This window comes from Acinonyx jubatus, chromosome D3 (assembly GCF_027475565.1).
Source record: "Acinonyx jubatus isolate Ajub_Pintada_27869175 chromosome D3, VMU_Ajub_asm_v1.0, whole genome shotgun sequence".
Lineage (NCBI taxonomy): Eukaryota > Metazoa > Chordata > Mammalia > Carnivora > Felidae > Acinonyx > Acinonyx jubatus.
The window spans coordinates 5,458,236-5,478,514 of record NC_069392.1 but is presented as its reverse complement, the minus strand read 5'-3'; the positions used below and the strand labels follow the sequence as shown (position 1 = coordinate 5,478,514).

Here is a 20,279-nt window from a genome sequence, read left to right as displayed (position 1 = left end):
CGCCTGGGGCCGTCCCCCATCCAACAAACATTTATTAAGCCCCTACTGTCTGCAGTGGTCACTGGGGACACAGCAGGGTTGAAGACAAGGATCCCCGCCCTCGTGGGGCTGACGCGGGAAGAGGTCAGGAGTCAACGGCAGACAAAGACACGATGCGATTCAAGTTAACGGCAGCTGCCGTGGACGGGCTGGTGTCTGATGTGGTGGCACTTCGACAGTGGCCTGGCTGAGGAAGAAAGCCGGATGTGGAAGCGTCTCAGGAAACAGTGTGCCAGGCAGAGGAGACAGCCAGGGCAAAGGCCCTGGGGCCAGGAGGCCAGCGTGGCGGTGGCGGTCAGCTGTGTCAAAGGGGACAGACTGTGCAAGGCCTTGAAGGCCACAAACAGGTCTTTAAATGTTAGGAGGGATGAAAATAAAATTCGCAAAACCGCATCACTTTCCCAGGGCCGCCGAACCAAATTACTCCAAACCAGGGAGAGGACTCTCAAAGCAGAAGCAATTTCTTCTCTCTCGGCTCTGGAGCCTGGCAGCCAGAAATCAAGGTGTCAGCAGTGATTCGTCCCCGCTGAAGGCTCCAGGGAGGATGCTACCTTGCCTCGTCCGGCTTCCGGTGGCCCCAGGCGGTCCCCGGCCTGTCTTCTCTGCTCATCTACACACGGCCTTCTTCTCTGCGCGTCTTCTCTTAAACCCGGAACTTTGGTCATCATCCTAATCTAGGACGATCTCATCTACAGATGCTTGATTTTTCTTTTAATTTTTTTTACAATTTATTTACTTTGATGGGGGTGGGGGCGCACAGAGAGAGGGGGAGCAAGAATCTCAAGCAGGCTCCGCCCCATCGGCACGGAGCCCATCGCAGGGCTCAATCCCACAAACCATGAGATCACGACCTGAGCCGATATCAAGAGTCGGATGCTTCACCGACCGAACCGCCCAGGCGCCCCAAGATGCTTAACTCGACTGCATCTGCCAAGACCCTCTGGCCAAACGAGGTCACGGTCACGGGTTCCAAATGGACACAACTCAACCCCCTACATCATCAAGACTCAATTCGGCCGCATCAAGTGCTTAGTACCATGCTGGGCCTCTGCTCCCCTTTCTGCACTCAGTCCAGACAATCAGGCTGGAAGCCGTGGGGACAGGCACGTGGGCATCTCGAGGAAACCGTCCCCACGGGGACCCCGCGGCCAGCCCTCTCCCGGCCTAAAAACAGACCGCGAGCAACCGTGACCCCCCCCTTCCCTGAGACAGGTACCTATCAGTCACTCACAGGAGGCTGGCAGCAAACGGACCTCCCTGACGGGCCACAACAGGCCCGGACCCTCCTTCGCCCATCCCTTCAGCCAAGCGCAGAAGCTGCGTCGGCTACAAGCACCAAACTGTCCTCTACGGCTCTTTTCCCGAGTGCTGTTTTTACTTCATTTGACTTCATTTGATTTTCCTGTGTGCGGCCACCCCTCTACCCGCAGCGGCTGGGAGCTGGCGGTGGGCAGGGCTAAGTGCTCACTCAAGACTCACGTCCGAACGTAGTGCCATCCTGCAGCACAGGGCACAGGGCAACTGGCAGGGACGGCTGGGGCAGGGGCAGGAGGCAGGAGGCAGATGGCCGCCTGCGCTGGGGCCCCGGGAGCCCACGCCCCGGGCGGCAGAGGAAGGAGGAGGTGTCCAGGAATGCCCCCGGCCACCGCCAGCTGGATCGCAGGACCCAAACTGGGAAGGACAGATAATACCAGCCCAGGAGGACACACGCTCCCGGCACGCCAGGCGTTGGGCGAACAGGCTTCAGGGTGCTCCTTTATGTCTCACAGCAATCCTAGGGCAAACCACTGACCCCTTACGGCCGGGGAAACCCAGAGACAGGGGGGAAGTGACCTGCCCCAGGGCGCAAAGCTACAAGTGGCAAAGCCTAAAACACGGGGAATGCAGTGCCCGAGTCTAGGTCACTAACCGCTAGGATTTCCGTCTCTCCGAACATGGCAACTCCACCGGAGGGCTCCAGGGGAGACTGCCGTGGCCTTGGGCCCCGACTGTTGGAAATGGGATCTCCAGAGGCGTTAAACGTGACTTCCCAAGCCCCGGGACCTTCTGTTACATTCCACGGGATATTCCGCCCAGATCACAGAGGGCAAAATACTTTGAGATAAAAGTCATCGCTGAGAACAGAGGCCATGAAATGACGACAGCCAGCTGTGGCCAACAGGGAAGCTCTTTCTGGCACACACGATGTTTTTTAAAAAATTAGGACACTGCTTATAAAATCCAGATTTCTAGCTTCTCTGAGGGGAACAACCAGAATGTCCGTGTGCCCCTTAGCCACAATCCCCACCCGTCCCTGTTGCCTCTTGCCCTTCTTTTACCCTATCTGAGTTTGGGGCGCCCCTCGCCCCCACCTCGACCACCTCCCCGGTGCTGTTGAAAATAACTGAACGAGTGTCCAAGGTCTCACGTGGCAAGGATAATGAGCAAGAGAAAGGAGGGACGCTCCGGGGGCTTCGGGTGACTCCTTCCCCTTGGCTGGCTGTGCTGGTGGCATAAACCTGCCTGTAAACAAGGCCCACGCAGAAGGAAGCAGAAACGGAGACAGAGTCCACTCCCCAAGCATGGTTTGAGGCGCTGGATCCAGCCATGCCTGAACTTGTCCTACCCTGAACTTTGCCATGATGAGTACCCATCAACTCTCCCTGTGGCCCAAACCAGCCAGAGTGTGGCTCCACCACGACTCAGGAGCGCTAATGAATTACCTTCAGGTCTCCTCTCCATTGACCCTTGTCCAAGAAGGCCTGTCCTGATCACAGACACGTTCAGACCTCCTTAAACCCCAGGGATAACCTTACTACCTTGGTGCCACCTTTTAACTGACACCCTCCCTCTGGACACTAAACTCCTCAAAGGCATGGACGATGCCTGACCTTCCCATCGTTTTGATCCCAGTGGCCTACAAACGTCCGGAACATTCCATGTGCCCAGTAAATATAAATTAATCGATGAGCAAAAGAACAAAAAGGGAGACACAAAAGCCATTAAACTTGATTTCTGCCTTAAACGTGAAAAGCACCCCACCCCCACGGTCTGTAGAACAGCCTCAGATCCAGAGAACTGTTCTGGTGCCCCTGGCTCTGTTCCAGCCGTGCAGGCCTCCTCAGCCTTCTTGAAACATCACGGCCTCAGGGCCTTTGCACAAGCCACCCAGACATTCCCAGCTACATTCCCCCTACCTAGAACACCCATCCCTCTTCTTTTCACACGTCTGGTTCCTTCTCGTTGTCTAGGTTTCAGCTCCAATGCCACCTCCTTAAAGACCACCCTGGATTCCTTTGCCTAAAGTGAGCCCCCCCCCCCACAAAAACCAGAGCTGTCCCACCCTCCCCAACCCTGCATTATTCCACAGTCAGCATACCCCCGCCTTGCAACGCCGTGTTTGCTTTGTGCACCGCCCGTCTCCCCTCAGCCCACGGGATCCCACAAGGCAGGGGCCCGGCGTGACGTTTGCTGATACGTATCTCCCCACCCTGCCCCAGGAGGCCGTGGGGACACCAGGCTGGCTGCAGGGAGGCATAAAGCAGACCCCTCGTGTCCCGACCAGTCCCGCCCGGCCCAGAGCAGCTGCCGCATGCCTGAGAGCCCTACGTGGCTGGTGGAGCCTGGCCCATGGCCGGCCCAGCCTTGCCAAGAGGTCCAGCCCCACTGTGGGGCTCAGGGGTGGCTGCAGGTGACGCCTGCACAAGCCGCACGTTGACAGCAGGTGCGTGGAGTTCTGCCCGGGTTCGAATCCCAGTTCTGCCAGCTGCCCGCCGCACGACCTTGGGCAGGTCACTTACCTTCTCCGTGCCCCAGCCCCCCCACCTACAAACCAGAGCTGGTAACGACAGTCCTATCCCAGGGCCGCCACAGGAGTAGATGAGTCAGTGCATCCGGCACACTCAGATCACAGCCTGGCATGGGACAAATGCTCAGGAATCGCTCGAAGTGAAGGCAGTGTCGGGGCGCCTGGGTGGCTCAGTCGGTTACGCGCCCGACTCCCGATTTCGGCTCCGGTCGCGATCGCGCAGTGGGGAGATCGAGCCCCGCGTTGGGCTCCACACTGAGCACGGAGCCTGCTGGGGATCCTCTCTCTCCGTCTTTCTCTCTCTGCCCCACCCCCGCGCACACTCTCTCTGTCACTCTCAAAACTTAAAAAAAGACAAAAAAAAACAATTTTTTTTAAGGGAATCAATGTCAACGATGGTGATAATGGCAAACTCACTAAGACAAGCCAGTGGTCAGGAAATGTCAGCTTCGGTCCTAAATACGGTACCTGCTCTGTGCTAGGCCCTGTTTGGAATGCTTGACTCATACTGATTCCTACGAGCTAAGTTTCTCATTGCTCCATGGGCTTGTTCCAGGTCTTCCAGGCAGCCCTCCCAGATTGCTCTAACACCCAGGAGCACCCTGAAGACGCGCAATGCCTCCCGTGAGTCTGTCCTCGATTCCTCTGCATCCCAGGCGGCGGCGAGGGGCAGGGAGAGCACCCAGACCCCACGACCTCGAAGTCAGCAGCGGGGAATGCGTGCCCCACGCCGGAGCCTCTGCCAGAAACGCAGGCCCTGTCTGGCTGCACGAGCCCACCCCCGGAAGTGAAGGGCGCTCCCGCCCTGCAGTCTGCGGGTCGATTCCTCCGGAGAGGCCGGGCATCTCAAGGGCACCGAAGGTCAGATGTCCCAAGACACAGGGCGCAGCGTGAAAAGAACAGGCGTCGGCTGTGGCTGGGGGTCTCGGGCCCGCACGGACGGCACGTGAGAACAGCACCGCTCCCCAGCCAGCCCCGGCCTCCCTGTCCCCAAAATGAGGTGGGCACAGCCGCTCTCCTCTTCCCACCAGACAGAGGGCTGGCCGGGCTCGCCTGGGGCACGCACGAAGGACGGCAGCCCCCCTCCGGTGGTCTCCGTTCCCCGAACCAGGCGGGAAAAGCAGGTTAGAACGTCCCCACCAGTGACCTCACTCGAGTCCGGCCACCCCCCGGAACCTCGGTTTCCTTATCTGGAAAATGGGTCTCACGGTCATCAACACAGTCCCACAGGCAGGACGGGGAGCGCCCAGAGCGCCAGGACACCAAAGCCGCCAGAAGGGAAACAGAAGATCTAGAAAGAAGAAGCTAGTCTAATTTCAGCAAGGGGCTTGCTTGGTCTCTAAGCAAAACACAATTTTATCGTATGGTTCAGAAAAACGATTTCTGTTCGGATTTATAGCGATCGCGGAAGGCAGGCCATAATCTTTTCAGCATGCGAGCCTCTCGAGGTCTCGAGCCACCCTAAATTAGCATCTCCCTCGAAGGGACGTGCCGAGGAGACATCAGTAAATGCACAATGCCTTAACACAGGGCTCAGCCCGGGACGGACTGGCCTAAGTCCCACGCAGGACGACCGGGAGGCTGAGGCAGGAGAACGGGAAGGATGTGGGCGCCGGGGCAGACAGCCTGGGTTCGAACCTCACTGGCTGTGTGACCTCAGGCAGGCCGCCTAACCTCTCTGTTCCTCAGTTTCCTCATCTGTAAAGTGGGGACAATAATAATCTCTGCTCTCCAGGGGATTTTGGAAGATGAAATTACGACCTATAAAGTACAACACAATTACGATTATAAACTCTGCTGTTATTACTGTCAGTTACAACAGTTTCAAAACCTGCATAGGCTATTAAACCCGACTGCGGGAGGCAGACGAGCCGGCCTGGATCCTGGGCGCCAGGGGGGCCCCATCACCAGGCTCAGTGGGAGCCCCTGCAAGGCATGAGCCTCCCCCCTGCCTCCAGCTGGGGCAGGGATTACCGTCAGATGGAAGGAGACGCACATCGGAGCCAAAGATTAAAAACAAGTACAATTATCGGGCAGGCATCCATCCATAATTATAAATTTGATGTAATTAGGCACCCCACTAACTTCATTACTTATTTATTTACGGGATTGCTTATTTAATTTACGGGCCTCCTTCCCCGAAAAGTCATCTTGGCTAACACCCCTCAGGCGAGGGAGGAGGAGGAGAAGGCTCCCCTCTTTGTCCCCACCTCCATTCCTGGGCTTCCGTATGTCAGGCTCCTGCCTTGCCCCAAAAATAGCTCCCCAGAAGGCCTGCGTGACTTTGCCCAAGACGACGGGCTCGCGCCAGGCCTGACATTCACTCAGCAGTGCCGACAGACAGAGCTTGACCCGGAAGGAGTGATAAGCTCACCAAGCCCCCCCTCTCCAGCAGAGGAAGCCCTGGGGGGCTGGGGGGGGGGGGTGGCCCTGCCCGGCCACCAATTCCTGGCACGACCCTCTGGACCAGGAAAGACCATCAGCTGGCACTTTCCAGCTTCAAGGAGGAGAAAGAGCACTCAGCCATTGCAGAAGAACTTTAGATAAGTCACCTGACCTCTTCGAGCCTCAGCTTCCTCATCTGTAAAATGGGAGTATTGAGAACAACACCCACAGCTAGCTAAGCCCCAAAGCCCAACTGCTGATGCCCAGCATACCCCTGGGTCTCAGCCACTGCAACGAGGCAAGAAAAAGCAGGAAGAGGCACAGACTTTCTAGCTTTGTATCTAAAAGCCCCAAACTGCCAACAACCTACATGCCCCAAACTCAAGGATAGATAAATGAACTGTGTGGCACATTCATACATGGAATATTACGGCGATTAAAAAGGAGTTGCTGATACATCCCAAGACACGAACACCTGCCAAAAACATGCACAAAGAGGCCAAACACACAAAAACGCACTCTGCATAATTTTGTTACGAAAACCTAGAAGATTCTAGAATTTCCGGGGTGGCAGATCAGTGGGTGCGTCCGGCGGGGGGGAGGGGGGTTCTTTTGGAGTAGATGGAGACACTCCGTATCTAGATTGTTCTCGTCGTCACGTGAGTGGTTTCAATTGTCCACACCCATAGAACGGAACTCTCAAAATGGGTAAGTCTTGCTACAGGTGAATCACATCTCAATAAGGCTGATTTTTGTTAACTGCGAAGGAAAACGCATACATACGTGTCAGCACCACTAACCCCACTCGGGTGCCCGGAGAGTGCTTCCCCACTTCCGGGTCAGGTCTGCCATTTCCTGCACTGTCCTCCCCAGTTTGCCCAAGCCCCTGATTTATGAGCCTTGGACAAGGAAGGTCAGGGTTGCATCCCGGATTTATCCCTTCCTTGCTGGGTCATTTAGGGCAAATCACTTTGCCTCTCTGCCTGTCAGGCTCCCCATCTACAAAAGCAGGGTTATAAATAGCACTCTCCTCGGAGAGTTATTGTAGAATAAAATGAACCGAGGTGAAAAGCACCAGCTGCGGGCCGTGGCATACAGCAGGGGCCTCATTATTGCTGCTGCAAAATGATGAGCGGGCTAGCACCATGCCCGGCGTGGCCAGGACTGGCCAGGATTCTGGTTCCCGCCCCCCCCCCCCCCCCCACCCAAGACACACGAGACGCCCACCAGACAAGACTCCAGGCCCGGGCAGTGACCCCCATCACTGACAGCTCCCGGCTGCCGGGGCTCCAGGCTGGTGTCCGGAACAGGACAAGGCTCCCTGACTCCACCCAGGAGGGCAGACACAAAAGGGGGGGGGGGCCCTGCGGCGAGGGGCTGGCCCTGAGGGCAGGACAGGACCCGGAAGGTCATTTGGGGACAGGAGGTGGCCAGGGGAGAGGGTATCCCGGTGGAGAGGGACACCTCGGTGGCCTGGCCATCACACGCACGCTAACTGAGGTAGGACAAGGGTCAGCCTGAGCCCCCCGCTTAGGAAAGAGAAAAGGGATGACAGGGACCAGGGGACAGCTTCTGCGCCGGCTCACATGGGCCCGCCTGCCCAGGGCGGCTCCTGCTTCCCTGTGAGTGACGGAGCGGGCAGGCAGCACCTGGGAGCCATGGCAGGAAGGGGCGTCCCCCGGGCCCGATTAGAGGGCCAGCCGCAGGCAGACATGCTCAACTGTCAGCCCCGTCCTCCCAGCCTGCCATCAGAGGCCCCATTAATTGCTGTCATTTGAGGGTGGCCTGTGGGGAGAAGGAGGGGGGCTGCGGGCAGGGGGTTACAGGGAGGAGGGCAGGCAGTAAAGAGGGGAAGGAGACGGGGGAGGGGGGCAGCGGGGTCAGGGGGAGGAGGGGGGAGGAAGGAAAGGACGGGGAGGGACAGCTCGCCCAGGGCTGGCGCTCACCTCCTCCGCCCCGCGGAGGGACCCGAGCGCCGCCCAAGTGGGGACAAAGCCAGCGGACCCACTGCCCAGGTGGCACAAATGGAGTGCAGAGGGGGGCGACTCTGCAGGGCCAAGGCCCACGAGTCTTCCCCCCTCCCCGCCCCCCCCCCCCGACATAGCCACCCGGGCACCTGTCTGCCTGCAGGTTGGCTGGTCCCCATCTGCTCTCCCCAGGGTAGCAGAAAGCCTGGCCGCCCCAGTCCCCGTCCGCTCGCAGCCTCCACCCTTCCCCGACCCCTCCCTCACCCCGCACCTGTGCACCACACGGGAGAGGCCCGAGGCACAGGCAGAGCCCGCCTGCCCGCCTGCGATGCCAGGAGACCCCCCGCCCCCCGCCACACGGGTGGAAACCTCCGTCTGGCTCAGGGGCCCCCACGCAAACACCATCTCCTCCGGCACCAAGATTCCAGGGCCGGGCGGCCTGAGCTCAAATCGTCCCCTGCCACCTGCCCTCTTGGTGCCATCACGTCCCCTCCCTGTGCCTCGGTTTCCTCACCTACAGAACAGGGCGACATTAATCCCCATCTCGTGCGGTCACTCCAAGGATTAAATGAGATAATTCCACGGGGCGCTGAGAAGGGGGCATCGGGCAACGTGAGGGTCGCGAGCGTTTGCTGCTGCTGTTACATTATCGCCCTGGACGCCGGTCCCCCTTGGCCTTCACACACGTCCCCTGCGACCCGTGCACTGTGGTTCTTTCTCAGAAACGTCTGCTCCCCCACGCCCGGCTCTGGCCCCCCCACACCCCCCCAGGTGAGGTCCCAGACAGGCCTTCAAGCTGCCATCCAGGAGCCCCTCCGTCTATACATCCGCCCTGCCCCCGTGCCCACCCCCGGTGACCCCCCTCCCAGCCGCCCCTGCCTGTCCCCAGACGGGCCTTGTCTCTGGGCTAAGGAGCCACTTGGGTCCCGCCAGGGGCTCCTGGGACCCCCTCTGCCCCCTCCCCCATCTGTCTGCCTCGCTCCTTCCTCAGACGTGATGGATCGCCCCAGAGGAGGAAGCTAAGTGCTTGCAGACAAAAAGCCCTTTTATCGTCCTCGGGTGGGCCACGGCATGACAAGCAGATAACTCAGCCATGGGAGGAAGGCTCCCCATTAGGCCAGGGAGGCAGATTGATGGAGGACCAAGGGGCAGAGGAGGAGGAGGAGGAAGAGAAACCACCCCCAGCCAGACTGCCTTCCTTCAACTTCAAAGACACCCAAACCTGGCGGGGTTCCTCACTTTGGGGGGACTGAGTGTGGCCCGTTCCTCCCCGCCTGCAAGAGGAGACCCTCTGCTGGGGGCCCAGGGCCCGGCCCAGGAAGCAGGCAACCCACCAGCCTGCTTAGCCCTCCTGCCTCCTGGGGGAGGGGGGCGGGGGGAGCGCAAAGGCTCAGGAACTAAGGAGAGAAGCCCACCCAGATCTCACACGGCCTCCTGCAAACCCAGAGGCCCGTCCCACACTGCCTCAGGGCCTTTGCACGAGCTGTTCCCTCTTCCTCCAGAGACCCACACACTCCCTTCCTCCCCTCCAGCAGGTCTTGGCTCATATGTCACCTTCTCCAGTGGGACCGTCCTGACCACCCCCATTTGAAGCAGCCCCCAGCCCGCCCACACACTTCCCCGCCCCTTCTCTGCTGGCTCCTGGCACCAACGCCCCCCGCCACGGGACACCCTGGGTATGTGACTTGCTCGCTATCTGTCTCCACCCTACCCAGAGCTCCGTCTCTACCCTCTGGAACAGTGCCTGGCACACAGTAGGTGCTTCAGAAATAACGGTTCTGTCTTCCGAAGGGAACAACACACACCTCTTGGGAGCAGCCAGCTCTGCCTGCCGAGCCCAGCTGTGTGCCCAGCAGTGCCTCGACGGCCCCCGTAGGACACCCACTTGACAGACGAGGAAACCGAGGCACAGAAGCAGAGGCACACCCGGGTCTGCGGGAGGCCCACCCGCTGCGGAACCACCCGCGGAACTGAGGACAGCAGCCTGGGGCCGGGTATCAGGGAAAAGGACCAAAGCTCCAGCGTTGCGGCCTCAGGGAGACCCTGTCCCACCTCTCAGCCTCAGTTTCCCCCTATGCAGAATGGAGCTGCACAGGGGACCCCGGCTGTCCCTCGACAGAAAGCACCAGATCGCAGCCCTGTCGGGTCAGCCTGGGGGCTCTGCCGGCTGCTCAGACGCCCTCCAACCCTCCTGGGGGCCAGGCCCGGCCGGCACCCCCTGCCTGCCCCCAGAGGAACAGCTCTGTCGGTAAGAGGGAAAGACGCGGGGAGCAGTGAACGAGTGCTAAGCCCCGCAGGCTCACGAAAGCCCAGGAGCCCGGGCAGACGGGTGCTCAGTGTCACAGAGCCCCAGAGACGGGAAGGGACCCAGCTGCCACCTCCAGGAGGCCACACCCACTGACCGCCCCCTCCGCAGGGGCTCACCTCGAGACCCGGGAGCCCCCTCCCCACCACCCCTCTGGGAGGCATGTCCCTCTACTCCCCCGAATCCCCCAAGTCTTGGGGACGGGGATGTCGTGTCCCTGTCACGCCCACCAGGGTCTCCTGGGATGTGGCCTGTCTCTGCCAGGCCTGGGTCAGCGGTCTGTCCTCCCCCAGCCAAGCCCCACGACCCCAGGGATGGGGACCGGGCACAGGGAGAGGGGGCCGTGGACTCCTCTCCCTCGGCTGCAAAGCCTCCCAGCTGCGTAAGAAAAATACAAAACCGCTGAAATCTTAGCAACAGCCCCCTCATCACCAATCCTGGGGGAGACTTGATTGATCGAGGCACAGGGCAGTGTTGCCCAGGGTCACGCAGATAATAAGTGGCTGAGAGAGATCTGCACTCAGGCAGCCAGACTGCAGAGTCCCCGCTCAGGAGCCCTGTGCCTCTCAGGTAAAACTCAGTAAATAGAGGGGCGCCTGGGGGGGCTGGGCTGGTTAAGCGTCCAACTCTTGATTTCAGCTCGGGTCATGATCTCACGGTCCAGGGGTGGGAGCCCCGCGTCGGGGGCTCTGTGATGACCGTGGGAAGCCCGCCTGGGATCCTCTCTCCCGCTCTCTCTCTCTGCCCTCCCCTGCTCATGCTCTGTCTCTCTCTCTCGAAATAAACTTAAAAACGTTCTTTTTTTTCTAATCCGCGAAATAGCAAAGACGCTGTGTGCCAGCCAGGCCCGTGTCCGAATTCCCAGCTCCACACACGACCCACTGCCGGACTGCCTTCCCACTCCCCTGACATCCCAAACCCTGCCCGCGCCCCGGTCGCCCCGGTGCGGGAGAGGCCCTGCCGTCCAAGGGACCAGGTGGAGGGGCGACCTGCCACATCCGGGCCCCAGTCTGCCTGCTGCCATATGAGCAGGTTGGGGCAGAACCCGCCAGGTTCCCTGGGAGGCTCAACAAAGGTTTGAGTCCCGGCTCTTAGCTCCCAGCCGCGATCTGGGACAAGCGACCTACCTGTGCCTCGGCTTCCCTGCTCGTAAAACGAGGCCGAAGGTCCGTTCTGACGCCTGTGCAGCCCTGTGCATCAGCTGCTGCCCCGACCCCTTCCACAGGCCCCACCCTCCCCAAGCCTGCAGCCACCTTCGGAGCACAGACGCGATGGGCCCTGAACCCCAAGACAGAGAAAGCCCACCACCCCACATCCACACTGCCAGGGACCGCCCCTTCTCTTGGCCGTCATGCGCCATCCCCAGGGGACCCCCCCAGCCCCCCCCAAGGTGTTCCCCACCCTGAGCAACCCTGGGGTGCCAGGTCCCACCCCACAAGGCCACACCGAGCCCCCAACCCCATCCACCAGGAGGAGCCTGGCTTCCCCGGCGACTCCCGACCCCGCGCATGAGGAGGTCCCGGCGATGCGAATCTGCTAGAGACACAGTGAGAGGGGACAGACGTGAACCTACCAGAAACGGCCTCCGGTGACGCTGAGTCCTCAAAGAGCCCGGGAGACCTGCAAGAGAAAAGAGAAGCCTTGTTAGTGAAGAGTCAGCGGCCCCTACCACACGCGGGCCACGGATGGCACGGCCACGTCGGCGTGTGGGCAGGGGCGGCAAAGCCCGTGGTCCAAGCCCGATGCCCTGCACGGTCGGGCCGAGCACTCCGCCACCAGCACCCCGTGGGCCGCGTGGCGGGCACGGCCACCCCACTTGACGGAGAGGGACACCGAGCCTCCGAGAATCAAAGTCTCGCGCCCCCGGTCCCACCACTAGGAAGTCACCAAGCTGGGGTCCCAACCCGGGCCGTGTGGTTATAAGGCAGCCTCTACCCCGGCAGGGCCACCGAGGAGCTGCGGGCCCCGATCACGGTGAACCCCCCCATCCCAAGTGTCCAGAATAAAGGACACCCACAAAGAAACAAGAAAGAGACAGCGAACCCGAGATGCTTCACAAAAGTGGATACAGACGGCCCAGAAGCTTATGAAAAGGTGCCCGATGTCACTGGTCGTTCGGGAAAGCGCAAGTTAAAACTGAGAGCCCACGACACGGCCACCTGGACGGCTGAGATCACAGACAGACAGGCACCAAGTGTCTCGCGACCACGGGACCCAGCAATCCCACCCCTGGGCCTTTACACGTGACCAACGAAACCACGGCTCCTCACAAAGACTCCAGGCCCGTGTCCGTAACAGCTTTATAATCACAAAAAAACCGGGGCGCCTGGGTGGCTCGGTCGGTTAAGCATCCTGACTCTTGGTTTCGGCTCAGGTCATGATCTCGGGGTTCACGGGATCGAGCCGCACGTCGGGCTCTGTGCTGACAGTGCGGGACCTGCCGGGGATTCTCTCTCTCTCTCTCTCTCTCTCTCTCTCTCTCTCTCTCTGCCCCTCCCCCACGCCCACACTTGCTCTGTCTCAAAAATAAATAAACATTAAAAAGAAAAAACTGACGACAACCCAGCTGCCCAGCAACAGGTGCACCCCGGAATATCTCCTCCACAATACAACATGACAAGCTACGGGAGCACACAACCGGAAGGGGGAACCACAGGCTAACGGGCTGAGCACAGCCAGGTTCAAAGGGCAGCACACGGTCCCCGCAGATGATTCTGAGAAAGGCCACGTTCGACTTGCGCAGGGAGAGAGAGGTCCACAGAGGTGGTCACACCAGCACGGGATGAAGGGGCCTCCCACAGAAGCCAGGACGCTGATCACCACCGGGGAGAAGGCAGGTGGCCACGTGGTGTCCCCTTTATAATTATTCACTAATTTGCAACCATGGGTGTTTGCGTTCTTTATCGTGTTAGCTTCTGCACGAAGCAAAAAAAAAAAAAAAAAAATAGGCTAATGGGCAGAGCACTGGGGAGAGAGTCCAGAAACCTCGTTCTGTTCCCACTAATGGCTGTGACCTTGGGCAAACCCCCGGCACTCTCTGAGCTCAGTTTTCCCATCCAGAAAGTGGGCCCTCTCCCCACGACGGCCCTCTGGCCCACTCATGCGCAAACATCTCGGTATCCAGGGGGCCGTAAGGAGCCTCTTCTCCACCTGTGCTGCCCCCCAGGGATCAGAGGCAAGTGGCACCAGGGACACCTGCTCTCACAATGCTGGGGACAGCTCCACGCAGTGCTCGGGCTCCGCAGCCAAGCTCCCCGGGTTCCAACCAGGGGTTCTGCCCCTTCTAGCTGGAGAGGAGTGGCTTCACCTCCCGTGCCTCAGTGTCCCCATCTCTAAAGTGGGAACGGTGGTAAGTTCACTGGCCTCAGAGTGGATCCCTGCAGGCGCTCAATTACCGCTGGGTGCTACCATTACCCACGGGCTGGTGGCGACGCCCCAAGAGCCTGTCTGCCCAGGCAGGCCCTTCAGATCCCAAAGACCCCTAAAAGGGGCAGCTGAAGGAGGCTCATGGGAGACAAACCCACCCCTTCTCTCCATCGCCTTCTTTTTTTGCTAAGTTTCGTTTTGTTTTTTTACGATGCCCCCAGGCTTGGCACTTGGTCCTGCCTCCTGCTGCCGCTCCAGAGACCGGCCTCAAAGGAAAGCTGGGAAGGGCGAGGGCCCAGGGACGTCCCCATGGCCATCTTGATCTGGGCTCCCAAGGGTCCCGTAAAGGGCTCAAGCAAGGTCAGGCCCAGCGGGCGCTCCCTGCAAGCGACAGCTGGGGGCCCTGGCCCCCCTCCTTCCTACCTTCTGCCTTCTCCTCCCGTCTCCAGCCGGCTCCTTCTCCAACCGCCAGCCAGACACACAGCCCCGGGCAGCGTGGGGTCAAGACCAGCCCGGCCAGCCCCAGGGTCACACGGCCCCAAGGGGAGACACTGAGCATCATGACTGAGCAACAACAAGCCCCAAGAGTGGATCCCAACCTAGAGGATTCACCGGGGCTTCCCAGGAGAGGGCGCAAGGTGCGGCGGGGGCGGTCGGGGGCAGAGAACGCGGGACAAGGCGCTGGGGTGGGAAGGACCCCGGAGCCACGGCTGGAACAGACTGAACTCCCTGCGCGGACGCAGGGAGACACGGCTGGTCACAAAGAGCCCTGCAGACAGTGGCTTCAGCCCCAGGGCAGTGAGACCCCCTCGAGGCTTCTGCAAGCCGTGCAGTGGAGAGTGCGCGGGGGTGGAAGCGGGTGGCCCGGGGAGGCTCCTGGGCCCGTCTAGGCGGGCCACCCGCGGAGGCGGGAGAGGTGGACGGGTGGAGAACAGAACCCACTGGGCGGGAACGGGGGGAGACTGGCTTCCCACTTCGGATGGGGGAGCAGACGGGGAGCCCCGGTCAGCTCTGGGCAGCGGAGGGAAGGAGAGAGACGGCCTGCCTCCTGCGCCCTGTCTGCGTTCCAACTGCTTCCCGAGCGGCGCCTCGTGTGATCCTCACGACCAGCCGGGGCCTCCGTTTTCCGGCCCGGGCAGCCGAGGCTCAGAGACTGGAGGTAACTGCCCCAAGGTCACACAGCCGCAAAGCGAACGGGCTGGGATTCGAAACCAGGCCCACGTTCCCTGGCTGGTGGGGGCCAGGGCGCGAGGCCGGGCACAGATGGCCGTGGGGGAGCTCCCACAGCAGGGACAGGGCTCGCACCTCCCCGGACAGAGCCGCACCCCAGGAACGCCCTCAGCCGGGGTCCTCTCCGGGAGGGGACGCCACGAAGCCCCATGCCCGACAGGCCAGGGAGCAGCCACCGGGGCCCGGCCGCACCCCACACCCCTCGCCCTCACCCATGCCGGTGCTCACACGCATGCACTTGTTCCCGCCCATGCACACCCTCGGCCGCTCGCCCGCCGGCTCGGTGCCCCGTCCACTCACGTGTGCTCCCCCCGGCCCACGCTCACGGGCACCTCCCTCTTGCTCACACCACGCAGGCTTCACTCGCTGGGCAACGGGGGACCGGGCGCCCTTCCCCATCCACCCCCCACCCCCACCCCGGACCGTCCTGGCCCGGCCCAGGCCACACAGGCTGAACTCCAGCCCCTCCCTGTCCCCCTCCTCTCCCAGGGGCTGACCAGATTTGTCTCCCGGCAAAGCGGATCCAGGGAGGGCTCCCTCTCCCAAACCCACCGCAACCCTCGCTCACGTATCTCACCGGCCCCCAGGGCCCAGGGGCTGAGACCTGCCCCTCCCCCCTCAGGCCTCTGCCAAATGCACCCTCGCCCTCCTTCTCTGCCCTCCCAGACCTAGCACAAACGCCGGCTCTTCCTCCTCCAGGAAGCCTGCCCAGATCACCCGAGCCACGGAGGCCAGCCCGAAGTGTCCATCCACTCTGCTCAGAGACAGGGAGCCACAAGGCCCGAGGCCACAGAGCTGGGAGAGGAGAGCAGCCAGGGCTCAAACCCCAAGGTAGATATTCTGCTTGGACCAGGACACCATCACCCTTCGGCTTGACAAAGCTCCTGCCCGGGGACGCAGCCATGAATACAAAAGATGACGGTTCTGGGTGGACACAGCCACAGGCACCCACACCCACACGTGACCAGGCTGGCTTCGGAGGGCAGGGACGGACAGAAACCAGAAGGAACCCGCGATAATGACGGGGAGGGGGAGGGGGCAGGGAATCGGGGAAGGTCTCCCCAGGAGGGGCCACAGGAGACCAGGGCCGAAGGTCAGGGGGCAGCTGGGCCCGCAGAGACAAGCAGGAAGGGCACCCAGGAGGAAGGCACAGCACATGCAAAGGCCTAGAGGTGGGAACCAGCTAAGCTGGAAGCAGCCAGCAGGGCCGGAAGGTGGAGAAGAGAACCTGGGCTTTATCTCCAGGGCAAGGTCACAGGACTGGAGTGGCACACTCTGACCTAACCCAAAACTGGGTAGGAGCAGCGTGAGGCAGGGCCAGCGAGGACACCGCCAGGTCAATCCCTGAGGGCTTCCTGGAGGCAGGGGCCTCCTGCCCAGGCCCAGCCTGCCAGCCCCTCAAGGCCCTGGTGATGCCAGGCTTTTACCTCCACCTGCTCCAGGAGCAGGCTGCTAAAAGCAGCCCCCGGCCCCCACGAACGCACAGAAGAAATCCTTCCTCCCAGCCCAGCCCCCTCCCAGCCTCCAGCCACGGCGGGCAGCACCCTGGGCAGGGCCCCAGGAGACACGCTCCCTAGGTGTCCTATGAAGGACAGCAGGTGTCGATGGAGCACCCGCAGGGCCTGCAGACGACGGGCAAGCTGGGGCTGGGGGGCGAGCCTGGGTTCCTTCCAGGCCCGGCTCAAGCCACTTCTGCACTGGGTACCCAAGTCACTTCATCTCCCGGCGCCTCGGACTCCCCGTCTGTAACCTGAGGGGTGGTGACAGCGCCCCCCACGCAGGGCGCGGTGCCCACTGAATAAGCCAACGCAGGACAGCGCCCAGCATGGCGCAGGTGCCCAAGAAACCTACTGTCGCGACAAACACTTTCAACTTGTCACCACGCGGGGCCCTCAGAGCAGTGCTCCCGAGAGAGGGGGAGAGATGAAGCACGGAACGGTCGCTCACCCGTCCCAAGGGTCTCAGCTGGAAGCAAGTCAAAAGCGAGAACCCTCTCTTGACTCTCCTAGGAGCCCTGCAAACTCCTCCCTGACGTGCTCGTTTCACAGTGAGGCAGACTGAGGCCCGAATCAGACAGGTCTGTGCCCACAGCTTGCCCGGGAACACCTGACAGCAAGTGGTCTCTCCAGAGAACTCCTACATATGCCTCAAAGCCCAGCCCCATCATGCCCTCCCCCCTCCCCCCCCCCCACCACAATGAGTAAGCCTCTCCTGATAGTCCAGGCACGTTCGGGCCCTCACAGCCACCCACTCTGCCCAAAGGCCCTGTCTGGCCACCCTTATAACAGACCCTGGGGCCCCCGGGAAAGGACCTGCTCCGTCTGAGGCCACAAGTCTTTACCCAAAGCCAGATTCGGAATGCAACCAGCAAGGCGAGGCTCAGAGTAGAAGAGGCTGGGTACAGAGGAGGGGCCAGTGCCAACAGTATGGTGTGCAGCTGAGAGATGGCCTGGCACCCAGAGGGCCCAACCAGCTCAAACAGACCTGGCACACAGCGGGGCCCTGGGCCTGTGCTGTCCTCCACCAACCCCCTCTCCCCACAGACAAGCACCCCCCATCCACCCCCCACACCCACCGGAGTCCCACCCTCGCGTACAAGCCCAGCGGCCCTCTTCCTCCAGGCAGCCCTCACTCCCTCACGCTCGGCAGCATCCGGCCTGGCAGCAGGTCACAAAACTGATCGTAAGCGTGGTCGCAACTGACGTTTAGCTGCTCAGGGACAGCCCCGGGCTGAGCCTTTACTTCCTTAACTCCGACGACCCTTCAAACAGCTTCTTCATTGTCCCCACTTTACAGAGGAGAAAACTGAGGCCCAAGGAAGTGGAGAAGTCAGGACAGGAGCCCAAGCGGACTTCAGCCCTGCACGGGGCGGGGGAGGGCTGAGCGTGGGGGATGTCACCGTCGGGGGCGCCCTCTCCCCATGTTAGCTCAGGTTCTGGGCCAGGCATTGGTGACCGATCCAACGTAACCCTTCCTGCGGCCTCTGCAGCCGCTCCCACCCTTCCCCCCGGTGGATAGACTGAGGTTCCAAGAGGGGACCATACAGCCGGCTGCCACATACCTCAGGGGTCCCCCCCCAGAGGGCAGGGTGCCCTCGATGCTCCCCACAGGCAGTGCAGAGGCACAGACCGGGGCCCTACAAGGAGCAGGTGCCACGACTCACCCGCGGCATCCCTGCTCCCCGGGATGACTCCCAGTCATCACCTCCTGCCCAGGGCCGCCCGCGGGCAGGGCTGGGACCAGGTCCCCCTGCCCAGCTCTGCTGCTCCGGGGCAGGGCCCTCAGCCCCCAGCCCTCAGAGGGGGATGCTCCGGCTACAGCCTGTACCTGCCCACTTCAAACCCGCTCAGCAGGTCAAGTCCTACAAAACCGCCTGAAGCCCAGGGGCCACTGCAGTGCCCGCCCCTTTGAGAAAGGGAAAGGGACGGCCACGAGAGCCTCCTCATGGCCACAACGGCCAGCAGAGTCAGCCGCGCCAGAGAGCTCTACAGAGGCCCTGTGCTGCACCCCAGGGGCCCCCAGATCCAGGCACCGGCCCCCAAGGGACCCCAAGTGCGCCCTGCAGGTTGGATCTCGGGGATTTCAGGCACAATATGATCCAGGCTCCAGGCTGGAAGCAGGCCAGGGCCCCGAGGCGTCTGGGGGTGGGAGGAGGCCGAGGAGGACCGAAGGAGGGCCGCCTGGGCCACCTGGCACATCTTTTCACATCAGGTCAACAGGGGCCAGGGGTGGCCCATCCCCTTCACTGTGGTGGCCAGCAGCCCAGACAGCCGGGGCGGGAGGCAGGCTCCGCAGCCCTTCCATTTAGAAGCCACTGGGACATTTTATTTTCCTTCTCAAGTGACAGCTGAGGCGTGCCGGCCCACGCCGGCTCTCCTAGAAGCTGCAGAGAGGCAATCACCGGGAGTTCACCGGGTCTCTGATTCCCCACCGGACTGCGGCAGCCAGCAGCTGCTGGGGGGGCCGGAGGCGGGGGCACGCGGGCCACACTGAGCTCTCTCCTCCCCATCCCTCCCCCACCTCCCAGGACAGGGGCAGCCACATCAAGGCCAGGGGAGCGGATGTAAGTGGACGGGGCCTTGGGTAGGACAAAGGAGGCAAGGGGCGGCAGGGAGGGGGGCCGTTAGTGGCTGCAGGGCGGGGCTGGGGGCTGCTCGGTCCAAAGGGGCATGTGGCTCAACCAAGGGGGGCGGAGGCCACTCAAGGGGACCCACGGTCCAGGCAAGGAGGGGGCTCAAGGGGTCAGGGAGAGAAGGCAGGACACTGCCGGAGCACCACCCCCGCCCCCAAGTGCACACAACCACACCGGCCCGCCCACTGCCAGGCCCTGGGCCATCCCCATGGCCCAGCAAGGGGGACGCTGTCCTGATCTCATTTCCAAGATGGGGAAATCGAGGCCCAGAGAGGTTCAGCAGCCCACGAGATGGCACAGCCCTCGAGGGGAGGGGAGACTGGAACCTGGACTGGAACCAGTCCTCCACCCTCCACACCCCCAGCTGAGCCCCAGACATGCTTCTCCAAAGCCTCCTGCCCATCTCCTCGCCCGGGGCACGGGGCCATCTACGGAGACGGCAACCAACAGGAGAAATCAGACGCCAGGAAGGAGCCGGGGTATCGACTGTTTCTGGAGGGAAGGGGGGCGGCCGGGGGCCCAGGCGCAGAGCTCCGGCAGCCTGGCTTCCGGCCCAGCGCAGGCCAAGGCAGGGCAGGCCAGGCCAGGAGGGCCAGGGGCTTCCCTCCGGGCCCGCGGAGGCGGCAGCACGGAGAAGCCATCTGTCCGTCCATCTGTCTGTCCTCCACCAGCACCGACGGCCCACAGGGACCAGGAGCTGCCCCCCCCCCCCGCCCACCCGAGGGTTACACTGTGCCAGGCACACCACCCAGCCCTTTGTGCTTATTGACTGGCTAATTCTTACAACAGCCCTACGACCCTCCCCACTTTACAGACGGAGGCGATGAGGCACAAGCAGGAAAGCTCAGCCAGGCTCCCCACAGCTGCGCCCAGGCATCCCTGTAACCACACAACTTCGCCTCGGCAGGAGCCCCCTGTGGGGCGGAAGCCAAGAGAGCAGGCTCTCGGGGCGTGGTGCCCCGGGACTGCCTGGGTTGGAAACTTCCAGAAGCCTCTGGATGCCCGTCAGCGGCCCCCCCCTCAGAGGCTCTCTGTAGAGATAATTCAGTCTTTGCACCCTCGAGAGGC

The 20,279-nt window shown here is 61.9% G+C and overlaps 1 protein-coding gene across 25 annotated transcripts in view; it reads right to left on the bottom strand.

Moving 5' to 3' along the window:
• Positions 1–20,279, bottom strand: part of NCOR2 (nuclear receptor corepressor 2) — a 212,196-nt gene that overhangs the window by 169,632 nt on the left and 22,285 nt on the right. For 24 of the 25 annotated variants that reach the window (XM_053206160.1, XM_053206157.1, XM_053206158.1 and 21 more), the window contains exon 2: positions 12,057–12,103. The gene's annotated coding sequence lies outside the window, so the exon portion shown is untranslated. Of the gene's footprint in view, positions 1–8,692; positions 8,848–12,056; positions 12,104–20,279 lie in introns of those variants that run through there. The other variant, XM_053206155.1, reaches the window with a different exon arrangement.